The 12,741-nt window shown below is 41.1% G+C and overlaps 1 long non-coding RNA gene across 1 annotated transcript in view; it reads right to left on the bottom strand.

Annotated features, from left to right (window-relative positions):
• LOC138683732 (uncharacterized) overlaps positions 1-8,154 on the bottom strand; it is a 72,025-nt gene extending 63,871 nt beyond the window's left edge. Inside the window, exon 1 of the long non-coding RNA XR_011323159.1 lies at positions 8,029-8,154. This is a non-coding gene — a long non-coding RNA (uncharacterized lncRNA). The remainder of the gene's footprint in view (positions 1-8,028) is intronic.
• Positions 8,155-12,741: the final 4,587 nt, after the last annotated feature.

Consider the following 12,741-nt stretch of genomic DNA (forward strand, 5'->3'; position numbering starts at 1 on the left):
AGGGTTGTACTGGACTCCTTTTTTGTTTCCTCCCATTCCTCAAAACCTACGTATCTGTGTTTGACAGTGGGCTGCTTCCCTTCCTCAAGGCACAGGAAGGAAACAGTAAACAAATACATAAAAATCCAGGTGGCTAGCTCTGAATGTAGAAAGCTGTATTTCAATAAACGCTCCTTAAACGGAAGCTTTCTCCGTGTTGGCAATATCAGTAATGCTACTGCTTTAACTTATGGAGAAGAGTTCTAAAATATATAGTAGACAGATCATTTACAGATGTTCTGTCCCAAAGTATGTCTTGATTTGTAACACAGTGTAGTATGTTATAGAAGTATTCACCTTGGTCCAAGGTTTGTTTACCTTGAATATATAAATCATAAGGTAAAAAGGACTAAAATAAAAATAATTTTGATAAAATTTTGGTCTTTCATTTACAAGTAAAGTAATAATATTGCTACTTCATCATCCTTATCCTGGGCATATCTGCACAGCTTGTTTCTCCCTAAGCTGAAAGCCAAAGATCAAGAGACAATGCTAGAGCGAAATTTACAGAGATTAAATCCCACCTAAATTTTTGTGATGTATTTCTTACTGCCTAGGTGACCACCAAGGCCACAGCAGTTGATCAAAGGCTGTACAAGCACTAGGTGGAATGCTTATTTAGAACACTAGGTAGGCATTTAGGTAGAGGCCAGATGAATCTGCACCCAAGAATCATATTCAACCATATCTTATTTTGCAAGGGAACCACCTTTTTATGAGACAGCTGCTTAAAACACACCTTTGTCTAATTTTCACACCTCTAAAATAAAAAACTCTCCCTCCAGTTTAAACCAATATAAGAGAATATCAGTTTAGCAGAATTTTATTAAGAGTACAGATTTCCACTTCATCAGGAATAATCCAGAAAAGTCCTGTTTTTCTGTCTGCCATGTCTGAACATGGAAAGTTGTATCAAGCCAAACCACATTGTGAGACTACTCCTTACATAGTTCTGGTACTCCTCTTCCACTTAATTTTTTCCATTTTGGGGGAGGGGACTGGACAAGGTGGCCATTCCTCAGGGGTCCTTGATTTGGATTCCTGCCTGTGTGTCCCTGAGCTCCTCTGGGCTTATGCAGGTGTACCTTTGGTGAGCTGCTGGTTTCTGTTATGGGCTTGGCAGGACATTATTAGGCCTCCCTCTCCTGCTATTTTATCTCTGAACTCCTTTGTGGGTGTTTTATCATATGACATACCACTTAGATTTAATTCTGAAAAATAATTTCATTTTTTTAAGGATGCTATTCAGAGTGATAAGACATCTAGAAAATGGCTATTTATAATCTAACCTTTCCATTTACCCTTACAGTCCCAAGCTGTAATGACTGACAGCTAAAAAAGCACTGGTGGAACCAAAGGAAGTAAAGTGAAGATTAAGTAGTACTTAAAAACAAAAGTTGCATCTGATTTTGCACCTTTCTTTCTTTTTTTTTTGGTCTCATCATAGTTCTGCCTTGCAGATCTTAGAAGACTTATATTTTGAACACACTCTGAGCTATATTTCTCCTGAGCTTATCTTACGCTTAGCTTCATCTTTTCAAAAAACTTCTGCCTGTTTCAACATCACATAGCAAGTGACAGATATACGGTGATAAGTACTAGCATTAGATGGGATAAATACACATTCTGACTGTGGGTTTCAAATACTGCCATTGTGAAACCACACTTGGACACAGAGACTCTGATTAGAGCCAAGTGTTTAACTTTTTTTCTAGAGCTCACAAGTTCTGGCACAAACAGCAGGTACCTCAGCTTCTTCTACTCCTTTTAGAATAAGACAAAGTTCAGTAACACAGTATAAATTCAGTAAATACAATACCAAAGGATTTTTGGCCTTATTTTAATAGCAAGGCCAATAAACAGATTATAAACAGGCAAGGGGGGAGAATCTCACTTCACTGACTTTGGCCCAAGATTCTCTGAGATAGGGAAAAGAGAAACCATACTTGCTTTTTTCTAACCAACACAGCATAAGCTTGACTGGTAGCAATGCTTGTTATTAAGATTACTAGATTTTCTCTTTTATAACGTCCTGCTCCTCAAGTGATTAGCCACTCAGCAAGTCAGCAGCTTTAAATACTTCTCAGTTTCTTTTTACCACCTGGGCTTGTGACATCTATAATTCTTTGATCACCAAGAATCCAATAACTGAGATTAAACCTAGCACATTCAAGCTGTTGCTGTTTCAATTTATTACCAATGGTTAAAAAAAAAGTAATTTAATATCTATATGAAAGCAGAGTATTCATAGAGTTTCTGTCTCTCTATCCCTGCTAACAGGGCTCAAAATAGCTAATCACATGAATTCAGGATCTAACTCTCCTAGACTGTAACAAAGCTCAGTGATCACCATTTGAATTGCCTCTTAATGCACACACATGCCAGAGCACTGCTTGATTTCAAAGCAAAGACTCAGTCAGATCAACACTGTGTCTTCTGAAAGCAGGCATGGGTCTTCAGACCTAGTTAGTCAGGTCAAGAGACCAAATCCTTACTTACTTTTACCCTGTTCATGTCTGCATGAGCTACAGCCTCTGAAAGGTACATTTTCACCAAATTACCAGCTATCAAATACTTGCTGTCTCTCACAGCAGTGGTGACCTCCCTTGCGACCCTGCAAAGCAACATCAGTAAAACTGCACTAACTACATGAAAACCAGGAGTATCTCCGATCTAATCACTGTAGTGCCAAAGGAGTTGTTGGCTCTGACTACTTTGGCACCATCAGCACTGAAGGGTTTCTGACTGCTGGCAGGCTCAGTAATGAGTTCCCAGTACTAGGGGATTATCAGACCAGGCTTGTTTTACTACCTCTTTGTTCTAAGCAGAGATCTAAGAAACAATTAACTTGCTAGGGAAAAAGTGTTACTCTCCATCAGTGATAAAGAACTTTTTCTTCTAACCTTTGAAAGGGATTACAAACAGCAACCACAACCTGTATCTTAACCCTTTATTGAATGCCCCATGGGGTAAGAAATTAATTGTTAAAATTTTTTATATATATATATATAGTTCATAGGTTATAAGACTCCATGACACCATGGCCAGGCTGCTGTCTGCCTATGTGCCTTCCTACTTGCCCTCATGCAAATTCATTGAGTAATGCAGAATGTCTAGAACTGAATAAACATGGTCGCTTGCTCCACAAAAATCCCCATGAGCTCCATGGATTTGCTACTCTTCAAAGCTCCAGATATCAAACATCCCCTGGGAAATCCAAGCATTGCTGTGGACTGCTTTATCACTTTGAGAAATAAACTCATGAGAGCAGCACAAAGACTTCCCCAAAAAGATTTGGGAGCAAATTCCTATTCACTAGAATTGTATGCTCCAGCCCCAAGTCACAGGAACACCATCAAGAGGTTCAGCTTTCCTTCAGACAGAATTGCTCTAGCAGCAACTCCAGAAACACCCTTCCAAACCACAAAGGAAGCATCAAGGACCCTATCAACAACCCTCCTTAACCTTCTCTTCAGAAGCCACCCAACAGGGACAGCCATGTAAAGGCAGTTTTGAGAGGAACTGTAAGAGCCGTGGATCAACCCACTTCACAGCCTGACAGCTACTTCTATTAGTTTTAGAAAGTGCCTGGGATTACCTAGGACTAATGGTTTCTCAAAACTCTCAGCAAAGAATTCACAGACAATTTCCAAACTTACTCAAACCTCTCTGCATTTTCCAATGCCTAGCTGGAGGATGAGTGATGATGAAGAAGTCAGTTCCCTCATGGACCTAAAGTAGCAGAGGAAGCACCCACAGGACCTCGAGGGGAAGAAATTCTAACTCTACTTCTGTTGCACTGGCTTTTTGGATTCTCTTATTTCCAAATGTACAAGTACTTGACTTTGTTTGTATACAGTCCAAAATCTATTTGTATATGGCATTTCTCACAGCTGCGATGACAGCACCAAACCGGGTGGAGTAATACATCAGAGAGACTATTTCAATGCAACATCTTAAGTGTTTGTAAATTAAGCAAACACGGTACTGCATCTCACATGTATTACCAATTCACCTCCCACATGCCTTTTGGGTTAGTCATACAGAATTACTGTTTCAGAGCTTCATGAAACAGGAAACCCCTCCACTGCAAGCCAATTCAGCAAGTGCATTCCCTCCTTTCTGTGGCATCACTGCCCCTGTGTCTGCCTCTGCAGACTTCTATACATACAGAACAAGGCACAAATGTAAGAGTTACGCCTTGCCTAGAGCAGGTTCTTTGTAAAGGTAACAGAGGAGCTGCTGTGGATCACACAGAACAGAAAGGTGAACTCAGTATTTATAGGGACATTTTAAAGCTGCATCAGGAGTGAGATTTGTTTCTTTTTAGGGAGAAGGGACAATCCGGAGTTGAACTTGAAAGCAGAGAGGAAAAAAACTGCCCAGACATAGGAACAGGCAGTCAAGTGCGTGACCCAGCCTGAACTCATTGATTTGCGTACCTTGAGATACATCATGTGGCACAAAGCCCATAACAGGTAAAGGATTATTTTAGAATGATCTTACTCTGTGACAAAGTAGTTCTGTTAAAAAATATTTGTAAAAAAAAATATATTTCACATTAACTAGAAAGCAGTGTAAACACACCCTATGACAATGTATTGGTTCTTGCTAATCATGAGGAAACTTGTAACTAGTCTGAAGAGTCGAGAATGTTAAAATAAATTCCATAACATGCAACTTACATAATTTGGCACTTCATTCCAGGTACAGATGGAATAAAATGCTTATAACTTTTGAGGTTGAAATATGACTGCTTGTGGCCAGGCCAGTTTTCAAAATGGGAGTGACAGGTAACTTCTGGCAAAAAAATCATTCCCAAGCTCTTCAAAAATTCCTCTTTAACAGAAAAATATACCTGTGATAAGGTAGCATAAGATACAGCTGGAAATTCCCAAAGGTTGCGTATAACATGGATGCAATGCTTATGTGATCATCAGTGAATAAATACCTTGGTGACTGTGTATGCTCATTTACACACGATCTTGGGGAAGGCTGGTGAACTTTCTGAAGCACTAACTGATTTCTGTAAAATGCATCAAGATCCACTAAAGAACAGAGTGAGCTAAGAGTAAAATCAGTCAAGGAGGAAAGAAGGGGGGACTGAAGGGAGACCCTAAGTGGGTTTGACATTTTTCTGTTGTCAATAAACTGAAACTGCATGTTAGTTACGCAATATGTGGGTCATGGTTGAAAACTTCCATTTCAGAATTGTTTCTCCAAACAATGCTTTGTGACTTTTTCTTGTGCATGTATATATTTTTAAAGGAAAATGCCAACAGCTTTTAAAGACTTACTTGTAATTTTTGTTTTTAGTCAGAAATGTTGCTTGTGCTCTTTTTTTTAAATTTGAACTGAAATTCCAAGACATTCTTCAAATCTCCTCACCCCCATCACTTCTTGAACAGCTGCCTATCAGAAAAGTATATTCACTCCGTAACCACATGGTAGGCTGCAAAAGAAACTTAAGCAGAACAAAAAGGAGGCAAAATACTTAATTTGGACAAGATCTCTGTCAGTTTGTAACTAACAACACTGAAGGAAACTCAGTCCTTTATCTAAAATATTCACATATAAGATAAAGAGTTCAATATATTCCTTTTTGTTAAGTTTTCAGAAAACTATGAAAGTAAATAAGGCTTCCAACTATTTGTTAATCATTTTGGATGAATCACAGGAGCATCCAGATACCATCATATCAGCATAGTCCTTCATCAAATACCTACGTATGAAAATGGGTCACACTATCCACCCAGAAAAATCATACTCTTCCTTGTATGTTTACTTCAACATTGTTATGTACTTATATGGAATTGTTATACTAATCACATTTTTGCCAAACTGGCTATAACATAATCCACCTATGACTGACCAACTACAGAAGAAAAATTAAACAAACATTTTGCTGTTGTTAAACTTTTTTTCTGTGGGTTTGAGCTTCTGAAGCCAGAAGGTCACTTGGATTATGTATACAATGTTGGTAATTGCATTCCTTAAATCTACAAAATGCCACGAAACTCACTATTTTCCAAAATAGCTTTGCAAACAATGACAATTACTGCCCAGACATTTTCAAACACAGCAGGTTATTGGCTTAGGCAGTGATGAAAACCCTAAAAAGAAGATAAATATTTTGAAACGCACTGTAAATCAAATTTGTGCGCTGGACTAAGACTGGATTATCTGCCTCTAAACAGCAAAAGATGTTTTAGTTTGAGGGTCTTTCTCCATGTTTATTTACTAGAAATTATTTTAAATTGTGTCTTTGTGATTTTTTTAAAATTTTCTCAAGATTTTTAGCATTTGCGTTGTAATAAGTACTATAATTAGTTATACATACTTTACTCGTTACATTTACTGATGTCCAAGATTCACTGTTTCTCAATCTTTTAATAAAAAGTACATTTTTCAGATTAAAAATTGATTGGGAACAATGCTATGTCGGCTTCATGCTGCTCTGCAAGTACTTACAGCAGATGTATCTACAGTCTCAACTGGGCAAACTTCTACGATGTAATTAACCGAGCCCTTGACTAAGAATGAGTCTGTGAGGAGGATTATTATATTGTGATGTACTATATCTGATACTGTGGTACCAAGACAAAGGCAGCCACATTTTGCATCCTTCATTTCAGAATGTAAGTATCTGGACAAGAAAAAAACACAGCCCAAATGGGAATTCATACAACTGACTGTCCAGGCAGCTTTGAGTAATATCAATAGAGAGGCAACATCAGGAAGCCAAAGGCACTGGTTTTGTGTATGTGCACTCAAAGCTAGTTATGAATTATCAGGTTTCTGACTTTGTGCCAGATTCATATTCTCTGGCAGAGCAAGACTTTTGTACCACTAAGATAACATTACCTTCATACTCTTCGAGGAGTCCTTCAGCAGACCCAGCAGACCACGTGTTCAGGTTTGCTGGGCACCTTCATGAAAGAAGTAATACAAGCAAGACAGGATGCTGCTAGATTGTTGTTGAGAGTTTACTTAGTATAGAGCTACTATTGCATCCTTCTCTTTCCTAGCGGATCACAGATGTTAGAGACAAAGTGAATGTGGCCAGAATACCCGTGGGTCCTAGCAGTTTTCAGGTGGAGGACAATCCCTTGAAATGACCCAGAAGTAAGCAGCATTTCACTGTCAGGTCATTATTTTTATAAAATGTGGATCAAAGCTTAAGATTTTATAAAAGAGTTGCCTTCACTGAGAAAGATAAGTATAAATGACACTTCCTAAAAAGTGTAGTGAGTGTTCCATTTTTGATCAGCATGGGATATTTATCCTGCTAACCCTTGTAATTTTGTAACGTCTGACAGTATTTGTGTTTTCTACTGGAAGTCTGCTGCAACTACATGAATCTAGTCGTTGAGGTTTCTACCTTTCCTCTCACCCTTAAAAAAGTAATTTTCTAGCTTTCTTCAGTATTCAGCGGGGGAAAAATGTGAAACAAGTAAACCATAAGGCTTAAAAAAAGGCTAATAAGAGAATAGTAACTCAGAAGTTTGGTGTTGGTTTGGTGGTGTTTTTTTCCCAAAGACAGTTTCATGTTTTTTTCAAATCCTGGCTCAAGATTTTTGAGCAGTAGGGCTGACTATTCATCTGTGCATCCTTTTCCAAACTTCCATAGACAAAGTCCAGGTAAGTATGGGCCATTAAAAGCAACCTCCAAGAACAGCATGAACTTGATCAAAATAAAGATAAACATACACTGTTGAATGACACACATGGAATAAATAAGGAAAACATAAGCAAAACCAAGCTGACATTTTACATGTAACCACAGCACTCCATTGCACAACTCTGGACACCCTATGCAAGGTGACTGCTTTTGTAATCAAGTTGCTCAAGCCACAGAGGAATGATCAAAATTTCAGTCCAAAGTTTACCAAAACATGTTACTGCTCTCTTACCCTTTTATTTTTAAAGGAGATTCAGGGTTTATTGTTTTGAAGGCTTTCAGTCCCAGACTGTTAATAAGCAACATACCTCTTGGCAGCTCTTCACTATCCTGACGACCAGCTGAGAGTCAACACACGCTGTAAGTGTTTGTTCATCAGCTCAGCAGAATTACACAGGACTCAGCGAGCATTTGGCATTGAAGAACGCTGCTGTCTTTGCGGCAGGCAGATTTATGGACATCATTTTTGCAACTGCTACTTTTCATGATCATTTGCAGTTCACTCAACAGCTAAATACAGCATAGCCGATTAAAACAGGCTATCCAAAGAGGTATAGAGTTCAGCTCACTGCTGCAAGTCACCAAGAGAGTCACAGCTTCTTTCTTTTAATAGTACATACAGCATTTCAGGAGTTCACTGAAGGGATTAAACTGACCAAGGGTGTCTCTGTCTCCACAGTCCCTGCATGGGCCCTCCACTCTGCATCCTGAGGACAGAACTTCTGCAAGGGAAATCCCCTTGGCCTCTCCAAGCTCATGGCTTTTCTACAAGTTTCTCGTACATTCCGTCTACCTACGGGAGCCATCTCCTCTCTGCTGCAGGGGCACCTCTGGCTGGGACCTGTGGTATCCACCAATTCCTCCAACCCTTGCCCCAGGATCCCCTTGCCACCTGAGATTTCCTCAGACCCTCATGCACTCCCAGCTGCCCTACTCCCTCTCATGACCCCACTCTCCCTCCCTACCCCCCGTCCCCTCTGCAGCTTTCCCAGCCCAGCGGCCTCCCTCCCTCCCCGAGCAGTCCCACCGACGCCTATGCCCCAGAGCCGCGGCCCCACCGTGTCTCCCCCGGCCCCACCACTGGCCTTCCATGCTCAGCTCCAGCCCTCCTGCTCACACGCGGGTTTTCATCCCTTTGGAGCTGCGCGGCTGCTCACTGCGGCATCCCCTCCGCTTCTCCACGCAAGGAGGCAGCTGCCGCGAGCCAGATGCCGGGCGGTGGTTGCTGCTTCGCCCGGCCGGGGCAGCTGGCGAGGGCCACGGGTGCTCCTTACCCAGGGCGCTCCCCAGACCTGGGGCTTCCTGGTGGGCAGCCGACCCCCGCCCAGCTCTCGGCCTCCCCTCGGGTGCCAGCCGCCTGCGGAGGAGACCCGTCACAGCTCGGAGCTCAGCAGCTCTCCACATCACACGCAAGCGACCAGGGCAACCCCCAGCCCCCGCCAGGCCCCGTCACATACTTGCTCACACCAGCACCCTGTCCCGGTTGTGGCTCTGAGCTGCCACGGGCCACAGCTGGGCTCCCCAAAAGGGCTGAGGGACAGCCGGTGCTGTAGGCAGGAAGGCTAAGAGGAGGCTGTGGCTGAATTTGGGAGATGACCTGGAAAGAGCGCGTTTCTTGAGCGCAGCCTGTCCCCGCCATGCGTGCCAGGTGACGGGAAGGCCACGTTCCACAGAAACCGATGCGATGCAGTGCCGTCCAAGGCGCCACAGGCAGAGAGGCACCTGCAATGTCTGAAGCCACATCCACCCGTTTTACTGAGCGTCTGCCCCACAGCCTGGGAGTGCCGAGGAGCAGCCGGTGAGTCTGTGGTGCCAGAAAATGTGTTTTGCTCATACCGGGGGAAGAAGGGCCACATGGCAGAGTTTTACATCTAGAGGAGAAAGGGAGTGAGGGCACACCTCCACAGCCATGAAATCAAGCCCCCAAACCCAGCAGTTTTCTTTCATTAAAATTTGTGATCATCATAGCTCCAAGAAGTAGCAAAAGCAGCGTAGCAACTTCACAAAGCTGGTGGGGGGATACTTTACAAAAGGATGTTTGCCTTAACACTTGAGACCTTTCTTAGGCTGATTGGGATAAGAAAGTTAAAAAAAAATCCATGTTAATAGAATTCAGGCCATCCTCCTGAATTCCTGAATTGTTAGCTTTACAAACATTTTACCAAGGATTGCAGGCAGCAACCAAAGCTGAGCCAAATTCTTAAATCTCACTGAAAAATCCCAAGATGGAATATTCTTCCCTTGTGTTTTTCCCTTTGCGGCTGGTACAAAATGTAACTTAAATTCTTCCCCCCTTTCACTGAAATACTTCTGTACTTCTTCTGTACTCTATTTCACAAGGACTCTGACCAAGACACAGTTAACTGATACATGTAATTATAGCTGTCATACCTCCCCTCCTCCCTAGAAACTCAGTTACCAGCCCTATCCTTGACAAAATGCTTGTGAAGAATAATACATGAAGTTAAATGTTATCTGCTAATTGACAGGATGGTTTCAACGATGTAACTTTATCTTAGGTAAATAAACTTCTAAGGAAACTTTGAGCCAGAAAGGCCAAGTGAGATGTTTGAGATTCCTTTTTGCCACAGAAGGCCTTGTTTTGATAGTGCATTTCAATAGCAAAAGCTAAATGTGAAAGAGAATCTGAGAGACCAAAAGAGAGGCTCAGTTCCCTCTGTTTATATTTGCTCCTAAATCAGTGTTTTTCGTAACAGGAAGAAGCATCTTGAGGGAGTCTTAAATTATTGTGGTAGAAAAAAAAGTGAAAAACTATCTCTACCTGGTATATTATTTGGAAAAAAAAAAAAAACCAACCAACCAAAAAACCCCACCCAAACCTTAAGGCATCTCTAGCATTTGTTTCTTTAAATTGTTATTTAAATTTTATATTCATTTTTACACTTCAATAAATAATTCACAAAACCAGCCTAAAATTAGCGTTTTTAACATACAGCCGTGTTAAGTTACAGATGTGAAAACCCTTAATAACATTCACTTTGAAATATCAGACCAAAGACAGCAGTACTGTACACTGAAGAAGAGATCCACAGACGCGTGAAAGCAGTGAGAATAAGGAGAAGCAGTCACCAGAGGGAGATGATGGAGGGAAAAGAAGACCTGTCCCACTGTGTGCATTCTAAGGAATGGAAAAGAGCATTCTGGAAATGGACTGCAAATTTTTCAAACACACATTTTTGTGTGTGCCGTGAGGCCCTGACCCTGTCTCTGATCAGTATTCAAAGATGTTAGAAGGCAGTGACCCTATTAAGTGCACTGTGCTTCTGTAAAATTATTTGCTTTGTAAAGCATAGCTGACGTCACAACAAATGTGGCAATAATAACTTAAAATACACTCTTAACTGAAGTTTGTCTCCTGAAATTCCAGTTAACTCGAGGGTCCATGTCTTTCCATAAAGATATAACTGGAAGATGTTCCCACATCTGTTACCTCAGCTTACTTGCACATGAAGCGTTACTCAGTACCAATCTGCTTCCAAGGGGAGGGAGATCTTGAATCCCACACAGAATACTGATCTTCATTGCAAAACATAAATCAAATTGCAAGACAGGTTTTCAAACAATGTGAACAATAATTTTGTTATGTTATAAACATTGCGAGAGTGTGTACACTTATAAAGACTTTCATGTCAAGGGAGGGTGGGGAGAAGAGTAAACAAATACACTGATTTTGATGTGCTTAGCATTGAAGAAATCCAATTTCCAAAAGCTATGGCTTATCCCTTATCAGCCAGGCCAAATCTGATCCCTCTGGGTGGTCATAGCAACCAAAGCCTGGAGCACTCTCTGGCTGAGCCTTCACTTCTAGCTTCCAAAACACTTCCTTTTCTAGCTCAAGCTGTGATCCGATGAATTTGTTCCAAACAGGATTACTAAAGAAGTGAGATTATTTATTTAGTGAGCTTGCTAGGTCTTCACTGAAAAGGGCTTCCTGTTTATAGAAATGGCATCTTCCCACTCTTAATGCAGAAATACATACTTATGTCCTTTCCAGGCCAGATTTCAGTAATTTTTTGACTGGCAGCTATATGACCTCTGAGCATAAACTATGTGTCCTGTAGCCTGTCCAGCTCAATGAAAATGTCAGTCCTGTGCAGAAATAGAAAAAAATAAATGATATGTGGTGCTTAGGTGACATGCCAGTTTAAGGGACGTAGTATCCTTAAAAGCACGCCATACTGCATTCTGAGTGGCTTGGTTTCCTAAACTGGACATGAACTCCCTGCCTTTAGCTCGGCCAAATATACTTGGGAAACTACCAAGTCACTAGTGCTGTAGCAAACCTTGTTCTGTGGCTGACTGAACCCTTATAAATCTGTTTGGGATTCCATCCTGATTACTGCATGCAGATGCTCTTACACCATTCTGTCTAGGACAAAGTTTGGAGGGACCACACAGAAGAAATGATCCATCCCTTCCACCTAATTGTTGTTTGTGGTGAAGGGAAGACAGCCAGATAGGGTGTCACTTCTTGCAGAATGACAGCCTCAGCTTAGTAATGGCCTTCTCTTTAAGAGTCTTAGATTGATGACTGACTGACTCCAGATGAGGCTCACAGGACTCATCCAAAGTCTATTGCTGTAAACCTCCACAGAAGAGTCCTGGATCTTAGGTCCTAGTAATAAGAAATAATAATAATAATAATAATAATAATAATAATAATAATAATAATAATGTCAGCAAAATAACAAAGGCCTGTTCAGGATTCTACAGAGGATATTTAAAAGTGCTTCTTGTAGATCGGATAGCTTCAGAGAGAACAGGGAGTTTACTGATGAAGGAACAGTTGCGGAGTATAGCAAGAGAAATCCAAGAAAGGAAAAGCAAGTATCTCTGGTAAAAATGGCGTCCATTTCCTCCAGAAATAAACTGAAAAAGTATAACAGAATTATAATAGCAGGGTTGGCTCCAGAAGGAAGTTCAGGCACAGGAAGAGTGTATTTTAAGAAGACTGAAGGGAATTTTTTGTGCCAAGAATTCTGTAGTCAGCATGGGTGATG

The sequence above is a fragment of the Haliaeetus albicilla genome, chromosome Z, assembly GCF_947461875.1.
Source record: "Haliaeetus albicilla chromosome Z, bHalAlb1.1, whole genome shotgun sequence".
NCBI lineage: Eukaryota > Metazoa > Chordata > Aves > Accipitriformes > Accipitridae > Haliaeetus > Haliaeetus albicilla.